This window comes from Mytilus edulis, chromosome 11 (assembly GCF_963676685.1).
Source record: "Mytilus edulis chromosome 11, xbMytEdul2.2, whole genome shotgun sequence".
NCBI classification, from domain to species: domain Eukaryota; kingdom Metazoa; phylum Mollusca; class Bivalvia; order Mytilida; family Mytilidae; genus Mytilus; species Mytilus edulis.
Genome location: NC_092354.1, coordinates 17,277,092 through 17,293,307, shown reverse-complemented (window position 1 = coordinate 17,293,307; position 16,216 = coordinate 17,277,092). Strand labels below are relative to the sequence as shown.

Below are 16,216 nucleotides of genomic sequence, written 5' to 3'. Positions count from 1 at the left end.
ACCTCACAGATTTTTTTTCAATGTTTAACACTGAATTGTTAATTTAAGTTGTTTTTAAGCCGTACATAGAAATGTATGAAAAGCGGGTAATTTTCACTGTGTCAGGTTGTGACACTGATAACTTACATATCAAGACTACAATAGGAAGATGTCGATGATAATTTATTTTCATTTTTTTTTATTGATGGAAAAATAATTTTAGTATTAAATCAAACTGTGTTCTTTATCTTATTTAGATTTGTATTTTGTTGATTGTAATGCTACTACATTTGTTTTGTATGTTTTCTATTCTGATGTTTTATCAAGTGATTAATTTTTATGTCCGAGTATAGATACATGTATCCACTTGATATTTCTTACAAAATGGAGAAAAACAAATATCTGTAGTAGCAATGGAATCAATAAACGTAAAGTACTGTACAATAAACATCTGTCAAGGACGTGATCTGTGCAATAATTGAAGTAGTTAATGCACACCTGACCCGTGCATTATCCAGATTATACCACAGTAAGATCAAAGGGATTTTGCCTCTGTCATGTGTTAAGGCAACATTTCAAGTCGCAGCTCCAGAAAAATTTGACTTTTGCAAGCCAGAAACGTGGACCAAATGGATCCAAAGATTCGATCGATTCAGATCAGCTTCGGGGCTAGAGGAAAGAGCAGGAGCTACACAGGTTAACTCGTTAATCTATACGATGGGTCCGGAAGCAGATGATATTTTCGCATCATTCGATATTTCTGAGGAAAACAAAAAGAAATATGCGAAAGTGAGAGAGCAATTTGACAAGTACTTCATAGTTAAAAGGAATGTTATTTTTGAACGTGCAAAGTTCAATAAGAGAAAACAAGACGACGATGACGGCGTAGAAAGTTTTGTTACATCTTTATACACATTAACTGAACATTGTGGATACAACGATCTAAGACAAGAAATGATAAGAGACAGAATAGTTGTCGGTATCAAGGATTCCAACTTATCATTGAAAATGCAGCTTGATCCGGAGCTTACTCTTCAGAAAGCAACCGACATGGCCCGCCAATCGGAGAGTGTGAAGAAACAGCAGGCTATAATGAGATGTGACAATCCGAACTCTAATGTTGATGCAGTTAAATCGAAATTCAACAAAACTAAATTTGTGAAAAAAAAGAGACATCCTTTTCATTCACAACAAAAGGCCGGATGCCAAAGATGTGGAAATCGACAATTTCACCCCAGAGAAAAATGCCCAGCTAAAGGAGCAAAATGTTACAAGTGTTCAAATATCGGACACTTCGCAAAATCTTGCAGAAGCGGGAAAACAGTCGAATCAGTGAATGTTAATTCGGACTCTGAAGGATTTCTTGGAACAATAAACAACACAGTCGGTGATCGTCCTTGGACTACAAAACTTTTCATTCGCAAAAAGGAGATAGATTTCAAAATCGACACTGGTGCGGATGTTACAGTAATTTCTGACAGTGATTTAAAAGGAATAAGTAATATTGAACTAATGAAAGCGAACAAAAGACTCAGTGGACCAGGAAACACAAACTTAGATGTTGTTGGAAAATTTCAATGCATGCTTGAAACAAAGGACAAATTTAGTGTTCAGGATATATATGTTGTTAAGGGATTAAGCAAACCATTATTAGGTAGGCCAGCTATTCAGGCTTTAGGTATTATTGATAAGGTTAACGTTTCGTCTGTCAACGGCAACGCGTGTAGCGAAACGAATAACTACTATCGTGGTAAATATCCTAAAATATTTAACGATCTAGGGAAGACGAAATGGACATATACAATCGCGCTAGGTCCAGACGCGAAACCGTTTGCATTGTCAACACCGCGCAGGGTACCGTTACCTTTAATGGATAGGGTTAAGACTGAGTTGACAAGAATGGAAAAATTAGGGGTCATCTCAAAAGTCGATGAACCGACCGAGTGGTGCGCTGGCATGGTTGTTGTGCCGAAATCAAACGGTGACGTGCGCATATGTATCGATTTTACAAAATTGAACGAATCGGTAAAGCGTGAAAATTATCCGCTTCCAGCTGTAGAAGAATCGCTTGCAAAGCTTGCAAATGCAAGAATGTTTACAAAATTAGATGCAAATTCTTCGTTTTGGCAAACGAACTTAGCCGAAGAGTCACGTCCGCTAACAACGTTTATTACTCCTTTCGGTAGGTATTGCTGCAATCGATTACCTTTCGGAATAAACTCTCAGTCTGCCAGTGAGTTCTTTCAAAAACGTATGTCAGAGACAGTGGAAGGTTATCCAGGCGTATTGTGTCATATGGACGATGTTCTTGTGTTCGGTGCATCACAGGAGGAACACGACGAGCGCCTGGAGAAAATTTTAGAAGCGATCGGAAAAGCCGATCTCACACTGAACGAGAAGTGTGAATTTTCAAAACCGTCAGTTAAATTCCTGGGTCAAATCGTTGACGCGTCGGGTTGTAGGGTAGACCCAGACAAAGTGTATGCTATTGTCGAAATGACAAAGCCAACTGATATATCAGGGGTAAGACGTTTTTTAGGAATGGTGAATCAACTAAATAAATTTTCGTGCAAGGTGACAGAGCTAACAAAGCAGGGGCGGATCCAGGATTTTCAGTTAGGGGGGCGCAAAGTTTTATTTTCGCCGAGCGGAGCTATGCGAAAAAAATTTGGAGGTTTTTTAGGTAAAATTATTAAAATATTCTTCCAAAGGGGTGAAATGTAGATATCTCGAACTATTGTGCAATAAAATGATCAAGATAAAAGATATTAAAACAGTTCATGGCTGATATAAATACAAAATTTCCTGTTTATCATTAAACTGAACTTTTAGTTTCAAAAAATCTAAATTTGAAAGATAATAATTGCATATTAAAAAAGTTATTGCAGTTAGGATTAGTCCGACCATAGATTTTCAGGTCCTTTCAGGTCTTTTCATTTCTCCCTTCAGGTCCAACTTTTGGCATCAAAAATTTGTTTTAAATTTAAAATGTTTAGATTTTAATGAAATATGGATATTTGCAATTAATAAAATTCCAACTTGAAGAAATTCCATCCAATAAAAAAAAAGTTATTGCAATTTGAATAATTTTAGTCGTATATTTTCAGGTCTTTTCAGGTCCACTTTCAGGTCTTTAGTGTAACCCGGAAAAAGTCGAAAGAGAAACTTCCCGTTTATTATGGAAAGCCAACGGGGTCAAATTTCTGAATTCGTTACTTGTCAATTCGTAACTTGTAACTGTGTAATTTCTAAATTGTCAATTCGTAAATTGTTAATTTGTAACTTGTTACTGTGAAATTCATATTGCTTAATTCGTAAATTGTCAATTTGTAACTTGTAACTGTGCATTTCATAATGCTTCATTCGTAAATTGTCGATTTGTAACTTGTACCTTTGTATTAAAATTCCACATTCTCCATTTGTCAATTGTCAATTTGTAACTTGTAGATTTCAAAATTCTTTATTGGTAAATTGTCTTTTTGTATATTGATGTTTTGTAACTTGTAACATGTGACTTGTCGATTCGTGAATTGTCGATGTGTGAAATGTCGAAGTGTTAAATGTCATCGTTGTATTATGCTAAAATAATCCTCCTGTAAGTCGGAATACCTCCATGTGGAATATATACATAAGTAATTTTAATCCATTAATTACAGCAAATGTGTCTAAAAAAAGCAAAACAAAAATTGCATGTTTACAGGATCCCAGTTTTATTTTGTTTACTGACGTGGACTTTCGTTCGAGAACGGAAACTATATAAAAAACATCCCGAGTAGTTGAGGCTCTCCTAATTACGGGGTTAATGAAATAGTCGTTGGTCAGTGGAATATTACGACTGGATTATAAAGGTATATACAATAAGGAGATGTGGTAATAAACCGTATGATTGCCAATGAGACAACTATCCACCAACGCGAAGTACAAATAAAGTCGATGTAAGCAACTATAGGCAACCTATACGGCCTTCATCAATGACAAAACCTAAACCATATAGTCGGCTTTAAAATACTACATTATTACTGAAAACCTCAGGTACTAGTTACAAACGATTTCTATTAATCATAAAATGCTATTATCGGACCATTTTATTCTATTGACCATATGATATCCCATTATTGACGTGACCATTAAAATATATGCGGTTTTCTAGCATTCCGGTTGACAATATCTCAAATTTTAGGGCCTCGATTAGTTTTCTGGTTCCTTTAGATTTTATTACAAAAAAAGTGCATATTCAACACAGTTTTGATAAAGTATACATCAACTAAGTGACTCATTTAAAATAATTTTTCATTCAGTTCGTTTTGCAAAGTACTTATATGATATCATTAAACATTTTTTTATAGGTATAGGAAGATGTGGTATGAGCGCCAATGAGACAACTCTCCATCCAAATAACAATTTATAAAAGTAACCCATTATAGGTCAAGATACGGCCTTCAACGCGGAGCCTTGGCTCACACCGAGCAACAAGCTATAAAGGGCCCCAAAATTACTAGTATAAAACCATTCAAACGAGAAAACCAACAGTCTAATCTATATAAAAAAAAACAAGAAACGAGAAACACGTATAAATTACATAAACAAACTACTGTACGTACATCAGATTCCTGATTTATTTTCATTACTCAGGAGCCAACTAAATAAAGAATGTTCGTCCATTTGTTTCTTGTATTAAAACATATCATTAGATAATTACATTCTTTTCTGAAATTTTAATATTGAGATTATAATATTAATGAATGATGGTTGTCAAAAAATTTGCGGGCCCAGGACAATATTAGTATTTTTCCAGCACCGTCTTATATTTCATGTTTTTAGTCTCGTTTTGACCCGGTTAAATATAAAGTAGAAATTTCTTGCCAAGTGACAGTAATATATTTGCGAAGTTGATAAGGAAGCCCGTTCCAGCGACACATCTATATACCTTATTAAGGAAGTGACACACCTCATTGCAGGTTTGGTGACCAGTACAGTAAACTAACATGTTTATACGAGGTTACCTCAATATAAAACCGAGTCCCTTTTATACATGCCATATAAAACAAACAAAATGAATGTATTTATCTATTTGTTATCTTTTATATGTATGCGCTGTACATAATTGATTTAAACTCCTTTGGTATATATTCCATATGGCGGTGCTCCTACTTACAGGAGGCTTATACACAGAAGAAGAACCCGAGCGCCATCTGTCGTCATAATGATCGTTAGCATAATACAACGATGACATTTAACACTTCGACATTTCACACATCGACAATTCACGAATCGACAAGTCACATGTTACAAGTTACAAAACATCAATATACAAAAAGACAATTTACTAATAAAGAATTTTGAAATCTACAAGTTACAAATTGACAATTAACAAATGAAGAATGTGGAATTTTAATACAAAGGTACAAGTTACAAATCGACAATTTACGAATGAAATTGCACAGTTACAAGTAACATACTGACAATTTACCGATTAAGAATGTTGAAACTACAAAGGTGCAAGTTACAAATTGACAATTTACGAATTAAGCATTATGAATTTCACAGTAACCAGTTACAAATTAACAATTTACGAATTAACAATTTAGAAATTACACAGTTACAAGTAACGAATTGACAAGTTACGAATTAAGAATTTTGACCCCGTTGGCTTTCCATAGTTTATCACGTATATTTATGGTATGTAGATGTTTGCATGTGGCTATCACGGTTTGTTATATTTATGAATTGTGATTAGAAACTCTGAATTTGTATCATATTGCACAATTAGAGAAAATTATAACGTCAACATTGTATTCCAGAAAACAGATCAGAACACATGGAAGGGCCATCATATATAATTTCCTCCAATTATACTATTTCTAAGAGCATTTAATGTGGAAAGCATATTTAGTTTCATTTTAAAGTTTAGGTAAAGATTGTTACAATTATTATGCTTAAAGATTCATATAAGAAAAAGGGGGACAAGCAAGTGTTGACATTATTTTGCTCAGGTAAATTTCCCAACATCTACATCTACATCATACGACGATCCATCATTACATTGATGACTATACGTCGGCGCATCGCAAACAGACACTTAATAAAATATAATAACTAAATTTGTGCAATAATTCAAAAAAAAAAAAAAAAAATGGTGCAAAAACAAAACAAAAATTAACACATTTACATTATTTACAAACAGGTTAGATATCTAAATATACTGACTCTGGATCAGTATTTTAAACTGATCCAGGGAGTTAACACTGATGACGTTTTGTGGGAGTGAGTTCCACAGAACAACTGTGAATGGAAAAAAGCTGTACTTGAAGTAGTCTGTTCTTGTGCTAAATGTTTGGTATTGTAATGAATTAGTGAATCTGGTGTTTTTGACTGGCTGTGGTAAGAGGTAAAGGTTTGGGTCTACTGCAATGAGATGGTGTGACATTTTGTAAAGCATAGTGACTCGATTGATGTTTCTGTGAGTTTCAAGTGACTTCCATTGAAGATGGTCAATCATGGAAGTGACACTACTGGTGTTGTGGTAGCTGTTGGTGACATAGCGTGCTGCCCTTCTTTGTACTTTTTCAATGTTGGTTTTTTTGTTTTTGGGTGTGAGGTGACCAAACTGAAGAGCAGTATTCTAAATTTGAACGTACCATGGATTTGTATGCCAAACTTTTAGTTTCTTCCTGATTTATTTTTAAGTTTCTTTTTAGAAAGCCTAAGATCTTATTTGCTTTTGAAGTAATATTATTTATATGTGTATCCCAAGACATGTTGTGAGAAAGGGTGATACCGAGATATTTTGCAGTGCTGATGGATTCTAAGATGTGGCCTTTTAATACATAGTCATGTTTGAATGGTGACTGTGATCTTGTCACAGTGAGAGAGTTGCATTTTTCTGGATGGAATTGCATACCCCAAGTTTGTTCCAAATTGGCTAGGCAGTTTAGATCATTTTGTAGTATGGTAAAATCTTGTTGATTTGTTATGTTTCTGTATAAGATACAATCATCTGCAAACAAGATTGTTTTTGATGTTACTGCTGCAGGTAGGTCATTAATGAAGATGAGAAAAAGTAGTGGACCCAAAACTGAGCCTTGGGGCACCCCACTTACCACAGGCATTTGACTAGATACCTCTCCGTCAAGGGCAACCTGTTGCGTTCTGTTACCAAGGAAGGCTGTTACCCAATTCCAGGTATTTCCCCTTATGCCATAATTATCCATCTTCCTTAATAACTTTTTGTGAGGTACCTTGTCAAATGCCTTGGAAAAGTCTAAAATAATAAGATCAATTTGTACACCATTATGGAGGTTACTAAGTAGTTCATGACTTAAAGTAAGTAGCTGTGTTTCACAGCTGCGTTTTGATCTGAAGCCATGCTGATTATCCACAAGGATGTTATGTGTGTCCAGATGTTTTAGTATGTTACTTACAACAATGTGTTCGAGCAGTTTGCAGCAAATGCATGTTAGAGAGACAGGTCTGTAATTACTGGCTAGGTATTTTTTGCCTTTTTTTAAAATAGGGATCACATTTGCCTGTCTCCAGTCTGTTGGTACATCTCCTTTCAAGAAAGATGTGTTAAAAATGAAAGCGAGATGTGGTGCAAATTCTGGTGCAAATTGTTTAAGAATTCGTGCTGGTATTTCGTCTGGACCTGTAGCTTTAGATGGATCAAGATTTTTCAAAAGTTTTTCTATGCCATTTGGTGTTACATGTATTTCTGCCGGATAGTTGTCGGATAGAGTTGGTATATGTTCTTTATCATTTTCAGGTGTAAAAACAGAGTGGTATTGTTTATTGAGTATTTCAGCTTTATGTTTTGTGTCGTCTATCAGCATTCCTTCAGATCTTAATGGTGCAACTCCTGAACTGTCTTTTTTGGTGGACCTGATATGATTCCAAATTTTTTTCTGTGTTTGCGAGGTTTGTAAGCTTTCGTCGTAACAAACGATGTTTTCCAGATATGTCCAGTAAGCTTTTCTTGTCTCTTTCTGAAGCAGTTTTTTTGTTTCCCTGTACTGTTTATTTATTTTACTATGCGAGTCTGTTTTCATTTTTTTGAACAATTTGTTCCTTTTTCAGTGACTTTATTTCTTTATTAATCCATGGTAGTTTTTGTTTGGTGTTATTAATCATTTTAGTAGGGATTGACTCTTCCATGGTTTTTAATACCTTTGTTTTGAAATTATCCCAAAGTTCGTCCATTGTAAGATTTTCTAGGTTTGTAATATTGTTAAGATGTATGTCATTTAGCTTTTCTTTAATTTGTTCAGTATTTGCTTTTTTGTATAGGAAAACTTTTCTAGGTGGTTTTTTTGCTCTTCTAGGTTTTAAGTTGGATTCAATATAAACAATTTCATGATCGGAAATTCCGGGAATGACTTCAGTTTTATTTACTAGAGAGCTGTTATTAGTAAAAAAGAGATCAAGTTTACTCTTTACTATATATATGCGATTCTTTTAGTTTAACTTTAAGGCTTGGTCTTTTAGTTTAACTTTAAGGCTTGGTCTTTTAGTTTAACTTTAAGGCTTGGTCTTTTAGTTTAACTTTAAGGCTTGGTCTTTTAGTTTAACTTTAAGGCTTGGTAAACCACATACTTTTTGACGATCATATTAAACGATGAATTTCAACTGGACAACAAAGTATTGAATTTGAACGATCATGGAAAATTGATACTTTTATTGTTTTATTTTTACAAAAACAAGTCAGTCTGAGCCTTTACTGATCTTCAAGTGATCTCTAACTCTGTGTAATATGAGAAATGCATGTTTACATTAATGTGTACGTAACCTGGTTTTGAATGTTATAGCAGTCCATTATCTGATATCATGAACATGTATTATTTATTTTACAGAAGCTTGTCAAACAGACCAATGGCTAAAAGGCATCAAGTGGAGCAAAATTAAAATTCAGTTTTGGGAATTCCAGTCTTAAAAATCATCAAAGGTAGGTTTTTTGTCTGTATAGCTATATACCATTTGTGTTCAAAGATTAATCTTTTGTTTATTCTAATTTTGTTTACCTTACATACCATATTATGTTTGTCTTTATATCTAAGCTATTCTAGTAAAGCTCTTTATTTTATATATATGTTAATAGAATTGTGCAGTCATCAATAAAAAAAAACGTCTTACTTAGGTAAAGTGTTTTCATTGTCATCAATAACATATAGTGAAACCCGCAGTCTTACAAAACTCAGGTTGAAGCTTCTTCATTAACAAAAAACTACTAATAGTAAACATTAATGAATCTCAGGGGTTAAAAAATCCACTAGCCCGACGCCCGGGACTAGATCATTTGCGCCTCGGGCAATCAAAACTTTAACCCAATATGCCCGACGGACTAGTTACAAAACATTATTGGCGTTTCCAAAATAGATAGTGGAAAATCCCTTCATCCCTATTCTATCTTAGTCAATCAGATTCAATTACGTCATCCGGGATTCGAAGCATTTGAACTGGTTTGTACAGGTCTAGGGTTGCATTCAATATCGTAGCGGCTACTTAGGGCTATGCAGATTTATGACTATTGAACGAGTAGCTAGCCTAGCTGCTACATAGATATTGATAGCAGCTAGACTAGCTACACTCTAAAAATTGTGTTTAGAGCCTAAACACTTTCCTAAACACATTTGTGAAACCGATTTTTGACATGTTTTAAATCTAAACATGTTTAGTATTTAATGTGCTAACAGCCTAAACGTGTCAAACTATAACGAGCTGTAAACATGTTTAGATGTAAAGTGTTTAGACTAGAAACATGTTTTGCTAAAAAGTGCTTAGACTGTAAACATGTTTAGTTGTAAAGTTTTGTATCTGGAAACATGTTTAGCTCTGAAGTGTTTTGTCAGGAAACACGTTTAGCTGTGAAGTGTTTTGAATGTAAACATGTTTAGACCATAAAAGGTCGTGAAGAAACATGTTTATCGTTTTAGTGCGATAAGCCGTTACTTCATTAGACCCCAAATAAACTAATATTTCGGAAGGCTAGACTGTAAAACGTATGATAGCTCTTAATACTACATGTTTTCATACCATCACAAAAAGGAGCCAATGCATCAAACAAGCCTGAGACTGGAGTGTCCATATCAAATTGAATGTGACTAATACCTTTTCAATCTGAACGAGTATTTTCTTTAATTCAATTGTCGACATTCGACTATTGCATTTTTTCTTCATTTCAAATATTCATTAAACAGTCTAGAACTTTTGAAATTAAATTATTATTATACTAATTCTAGGATTAAAAACAAAATAAAAACATATGAAACAAAGGAATTTATGTAATTGTTTATTTCCAGTTAATCATTGAACACAATCAAATATAAACTCATAAAATCATAAATTCATATCAACGTACATATACATAATATTGACCAATCAAAACAATTTGAAAATGTCCTGTTTTCATTTTACAAGTCAATAAGAGCTTCTCCTTTCTTAGTACCCAACTGCTGGTCACTGGCCTGAAAGATAGAAAAATATTGATAAGCAACTAAGTAGAATTAATCTAAAAATATAAGTATACGAACTACAACACCAAAAAGTAATGGAATGATTTAAGATCAAGATAACAACATTAGAACCGTGGTATAAAAGCATAAATGTACTGATGAGTCAATTGATATTTTTAAAATAAAACTTCTTTTCATGCTAAATATCATTCTTTTGATCAAATATATATTGACATTTATAAAATCAAATACACTTCGGATTCTTACCTAGCAATATAGTTGCTACTGTGCATTATCTCTTTTATATCTTTTAGCATGTCAAGACAAATGATTTCCTCTACACTTCTCTCATCTAGAATAAAACAATACATATCAATAAAAATATAAGAAAGCACAACCGCTTATAACTATTGAAGAAAAACAAGCATCTTTTTATTTATTTTGAGCAAATGTTGATTGTGCATTTAGGAAGTGCTTACTAAAACAATGAACTCGATATGACACTGGTTTTGCGAATGATGCACTCGGCAGATTCCGCTTCCCTTCATGTTCCATTATAATCTGCCGAGGAGTACCAAATGAAAATTGTCCTCACAAACTCCTTTCCAAGAACATATATTATATATAAAATAATAAGTGTTAGCTTCAATGATAGAACATTAAACAACTCTTATCTTTACACAAGATAGTTTGAACACTAAAAGCTCTTACAAGCACTTGTTTCGTGGGATGGTTCCCCCTTTTTCTTCTCCTGCATTAACTATACGGTAGTGTACTTGTAAATAAAACTTATAACTGTCAATAATCATTTAAAATTTGCAGTACAAAATAAAAATCAGTATAATTATAACTCCTTACCTTTCTGAAACGGTTAAGTTACGATCAGTTATGGTCAGAAGTAAACAGCGGGGCCTTTGACTTCGGGTTCTTTGTTTCTTCTTCCCGCTCAAAAATTAGCACGTGGTATGCATGCCGTCTTCGGCCTAAATGTGTTGTAATTCTAAACGTGTTTAGGAAAGTGTCTAAATATTGAAAGTGCTTTGAATTTAAATACGTTAAGCTTCATACACTTGACGATGTAGCTAAACATGTTTAGCACAACAACATGTTTATTGCAAAGTGCTGAGAGCCAAAACATATTTAGTTTTTAATGCTTAGAAATTAAACACTTTCCCAAGCACATAAGTCTTGCAACACGTTTAAATTCTAAGCATTATTTTTACAGTGTACTCGTTCAGTAGACAAAAATCTATGTAGCACTACGTAACCCTACGATATTAAACGCAACTCTGTTGTACATTTACATGTTTTAAAAATAGAACAAATAACTCAGGGTGGACAGGTATCATCTATTGATTGCAATATCTCACACTTTTAATATCGATTTCTCAGTACAGGGGGTATTGTACATTGCTTCTGTCGAGATTTTCAATTAATCGGTAGATGAAGGGGGTACTATTGAGGCTGACAATTCATCTAGAAAAATGTAAAATACGATCAGGAAAAGCGGAAAAGAACATATCTAGTGACATGGACAGAAAGATTCCCCATGGCAAGGTCGGCTGTGGCGCCAGGATGAAATTTCTGAGACCATGTTCTGCGAATATTGGCAGTGTTTTCCCGAGCATCCCAATAAAAGGTCTCAATTGTATGTGTGGACAACTAATATAATAATTAAACCACTTGTTTCACACGATAAAACCAATAAACATGTTTTCTCTGCCAGAAAATAAACTAGTTTAAAACGTTGTATAATGTCCCCTTCAAAACATGACACCCACCATGTATTATGCAGCAAACTCTGATTTGTAAGGCATACATGGGCTAGCAGGTCAGTTTTGATGGGCTAGCAGTTCTTCTAACAGGGCTAGTAAAATCCTGCTGCCAATAAGTCCTGGGCTAGTTATCTGTAACAACATTTTCTAACCCCTGAATCTATTTTTATTAATGATTATCTTATTACAATATGTGCTTCGTCATTATGGTTTTATTTATTTTCAATGCTTCTAGAAACAAATTGAAAGTGGCTCAAATTTAAAATATCTTTTGAGGACATACAATTTATATTTATTATATATATATATAATCTGATTTTTTCCAGAGTTTAAATATACTGCAAGAGTAAAAAGATGTCACTTGGAAATACATATCTGATAAAGACCTCTTCTGCTTAAAATTTACCACTGAAAGATCCCGAGGTGGTGGAAGAATGATGACATGCAATAAGGACAAAAAGAGACAAATATAACAAATGAATTTATAAAATAAATCTTGTATCAAAAGAAATATCATTGTATTACTATTTTTGATATTATTGTTCCTGAGTAAATAAGTATTAATGTAATGGTTTATGAGGGTAATATATACATTTATATAACATATATGTATATATAATCAAGGACCTTTGTTTTTGTGGATAGTTGTCTGGTTAGCAGTCATGCAGCATCTTCTTATTTTCGTAAATATTGCGATCATCCTGAACACACATTGGACCTAATTATGTCTTCACTCTTCCTAGATATATATACTACTTTCAAGAAGGGTTTAACATTGGTTGGTCGTTTAATAAAAACTACTTTGAACTTGTGAGAATTGTTTTATAGAACTATTCAACATCTTCTTTCCTTTCTGTGGTCTCAGGGAATAAAGTGCATGTCTTAGTTTTTATGCAAACTGTGCAAATTCATTGAATGATTTGTCTTTTTATAGCTATTCACAACAAGAAAAACTATACAAGTAAGAATATATCAAAAATGATAGGTGTCCACTTATAAATTAAATAGATAATTATGTCTATAGTTATCGTTAAATACAAGTGGACACACACAATCATTTCAGCTATTCCTTCTGCCAACAGGATTTTAAGATATGACATTTATGGTCTAGATTTTTGACTTTGTACAAGCACCAAATGTTGTTTAAAGTAACAGTTGATGTATTTATTTAGATGTCTTCCATTTAACTTATCTATTTTGTTCATATGGGTATTGGTGAGAGGGAAAAACATTAAAAAAAAAACATGTACACCCACACTGCCTGTTTACCATCTAACAACAGCAAAAATTTGGAAAGCAGGTAAAAAATGTGGTGTTTGTAGCTTTATAATAAATTTCATTATTATAGTTTCAACTACAGTGACTATTCAACCTTGAATCAACGTTGAATGGATGTTGAACTTTCAACGTTGAAATGACAACGTTAATTCAAATTTTCAAAATCAAACATAAATTTGACATTGTTTCAACGTTGAGAAACAACCTTGTTTCAACGTTGAATCAACGTTGAGTGCCTGCTGGGTAACCACCACCTCTATTTACACACGAGAATAAATACATCCCATGAATAAATACATGACCGAAACTGGAGCGCAAGTCATTGGACTCTAAAATGTTCGTTGCTCCATTTCAAATTATCAATTGTCACATTTGCACACTTATTCATTAAGCTGTTTGATATTGATTTATTAGTACTACCTCAATAAATTCGATCGCACCTGATGTAACTTAAAACATAGTCCTCTAGTAATACATTCCACTTTAAAAACATCGTCTCTGGACAGAAAATGAAATACACTGCAGTCGATAATTAAATGTAAAGTGTTGATTTCGGAACTAAATAGTTCATCATAAAGTTTAGTAGTTACAACATCTTTAATAAAAGTTTTTAGACTACTGCATCTCAAGATAAAATGTAACCGGTTCTCATCCTCAGTTCCACATAGCGGACAGATTGCACTAATTTGTCGTTTACTAAATTTAGACTTATCACATTGAAGAGTATAAGTGTTACATGCTAACTTAGATTTGATACAGGCACATAAGGTAGAGTAAGGTTCAGATCCACAAGTATTCCAAATAGAATGAATGCTTCCAAATTCGGCATCAGTATAGTTTAAAAGGTTTAAAGATGATTTTTCTGACGCTTCAGATTTTAGTTTAGTTATCCAGTAGTAGTTTACTAAGGAGTTAACCAGTTTTTTTCCATTTTGACTTTGAAGGAGGGTTGACAAGTAGATCATGAGGTGACGGCAAATCATATAATTCTGTAATTGTAACTACTTTACGAAACCAGCTGTTTGATGACTCGGTTTTCATTGCAAGTTGACGGAATGCTAAGTCACGTTCGACAGAGTTATCATTATCAATAATGTTTCTAAAAATACCCAGGATTCTTTTGTGGATTTCTGCTTCAATAGGAATTTGTCCAATTAATAGTAGAACTGCAGCATTTGCTGTACGGTCCGGTAAATGTTGAATACGTTTTAAAAGTTTCACAAAATATATTGTAAGATTACTAATGTCTGTTTTTGAAAGCAGTATGACCTCAAGTCCATATAAAAGCCTGGGAATCACGTAGCAGCGGATAAGATGAAGTGAAACCTTAGGGTTGACTCCATTTAGTCCATAAAGTCCAGCACCTATCAGTGAGTAGACAGTCTGTCTGGCTAGTTGAATGCGACCAGGGACAACTTCTTTAGTGCCTAAACGGGAAAGTTTATCACGTTTAATACCGAGATGAACTGCGTTTTCCGGAGTATCCAAAATTTCACCGTTAATAGACCAGTCGAAAGAGTCAGCACATCTATAGTTTAATACACATGATTTTTGACTACTAATAAGATAACGAAATTTATTAGCGTGAAAAGTTTGTAAATCTAACATAGACTGTATTTCGTATGGACAGTTTGAAACTAAGGTGACATCATCTGCGACTGTCGGAACTCCTACGTAGATTGAACTAATATGAGAACCTAAACGATAGGTTTCGAGTGTAGTGAGAAGAGAGTTTATGAAAATCTTATAAGCGGTTGGGGACCAGACACCACCCTGTCGGACACCTTGAGATTCCAGGAATGTTTTTGACGTTTGTCCTTGCCATTTGATATTAGAGTTCAGCCCATTATACCAGTCCTTAAAGAGAAGCCAATTGTCACCACAAAGTCCAGCTTTATTCATTGACGTTGGTCTCTTTCCCTCGACTTATGTTTCCCTTCAAAACAAACAAAAGTAAGACAAGTAAGTTTATGATTAGAAGACAATGATTTATTTTATTCTTTACAAACTGGAGTGAGCAGCAAAAGGGTAAACTTAATACTGCTTATAACGTGAAAACTATGAAGAAGCTATTATCTGCTGGTCCAGACTGAAATTTGTCACATAAGACGGTAAATAACGTGTTGTTTTATCATGGTTATATCTAGTCCAAATGATATTACGTCTGGCAAGGCTATTTTATTTTTTTTCTGGGACGCCTTCCTACCAGAAAAAAAATTAAAAAAAGCCTTGCCAGACGTCATAATTATTTGGACCAGGTTATACCTACATATGCATGATATGTAGTCCAAATAATTATGACGTCTTGAAAGGCTATTATAATTTTTTTTCTTTGACCCTTTCAAGACGTCATAATTATTTGGACTAGCGTAAGGCGTCAAAGAAAAAAAATTATAATAGCCTTTCAAGACGTCATAATTATTTGGACTAGCATGATATGTAGTCCAAATAATTATACAACAAATAGAAGTTTTTAACTAATAATTATAGGTATCTCGTACAATTGTAAACTCGTACCACTAAAAAAAATCATACCAGTGCAAACTTGTACCACTAAAAAAAAACTAATGTAAATTCTTACAATACGATATAACACAACAACAAAAAAATAATATTATATATATTAAACAAGTTGATTAGTACACAATGTAATCATGGCAATAATCACACAATCAAAGGAATTTGATATATCAATAACATGAATAAGCGTGGTAATAAAAAAAATACTTTATTTTTGTG

General features: G+C 33.6%; 2 long non-coding RNA genes across 2 annotated transcripts; one reads left to right on the top strand and one right to left on the bottom strand.

Moving 5' to 3' along the window:
• The first annotated feature begins 5,638 nt into the window (after positions 1-5,638).
• On the top strand, positions 5,639-12,712 carry LOC139495256 (uncharacterized). The gene is made up of 3 exons (XR_011657297.1): positions 5,639-5,658; positions 8,826-8,917; positions 12,526-12,712. It is a non-coding gene; the product is annotated as an uncharacterized lncRNA (long non-coding RNA).
• Positions 10,246-10,725, bottom strand: LOC139495255 (uncharacterized). The gene is made up of 2 exons (XR_011657296.1): positions 10,692-10,725; positions 10,246-10,436 (listed from the first exon to the last, which is right to left on the bottom strand). It is a non-coding gene; the product is annotated as an uncharacterized lncRNA (long non-coding RNA).
• Positions 12,713-16,216: the final 3,504 nt, after the last annotated feature.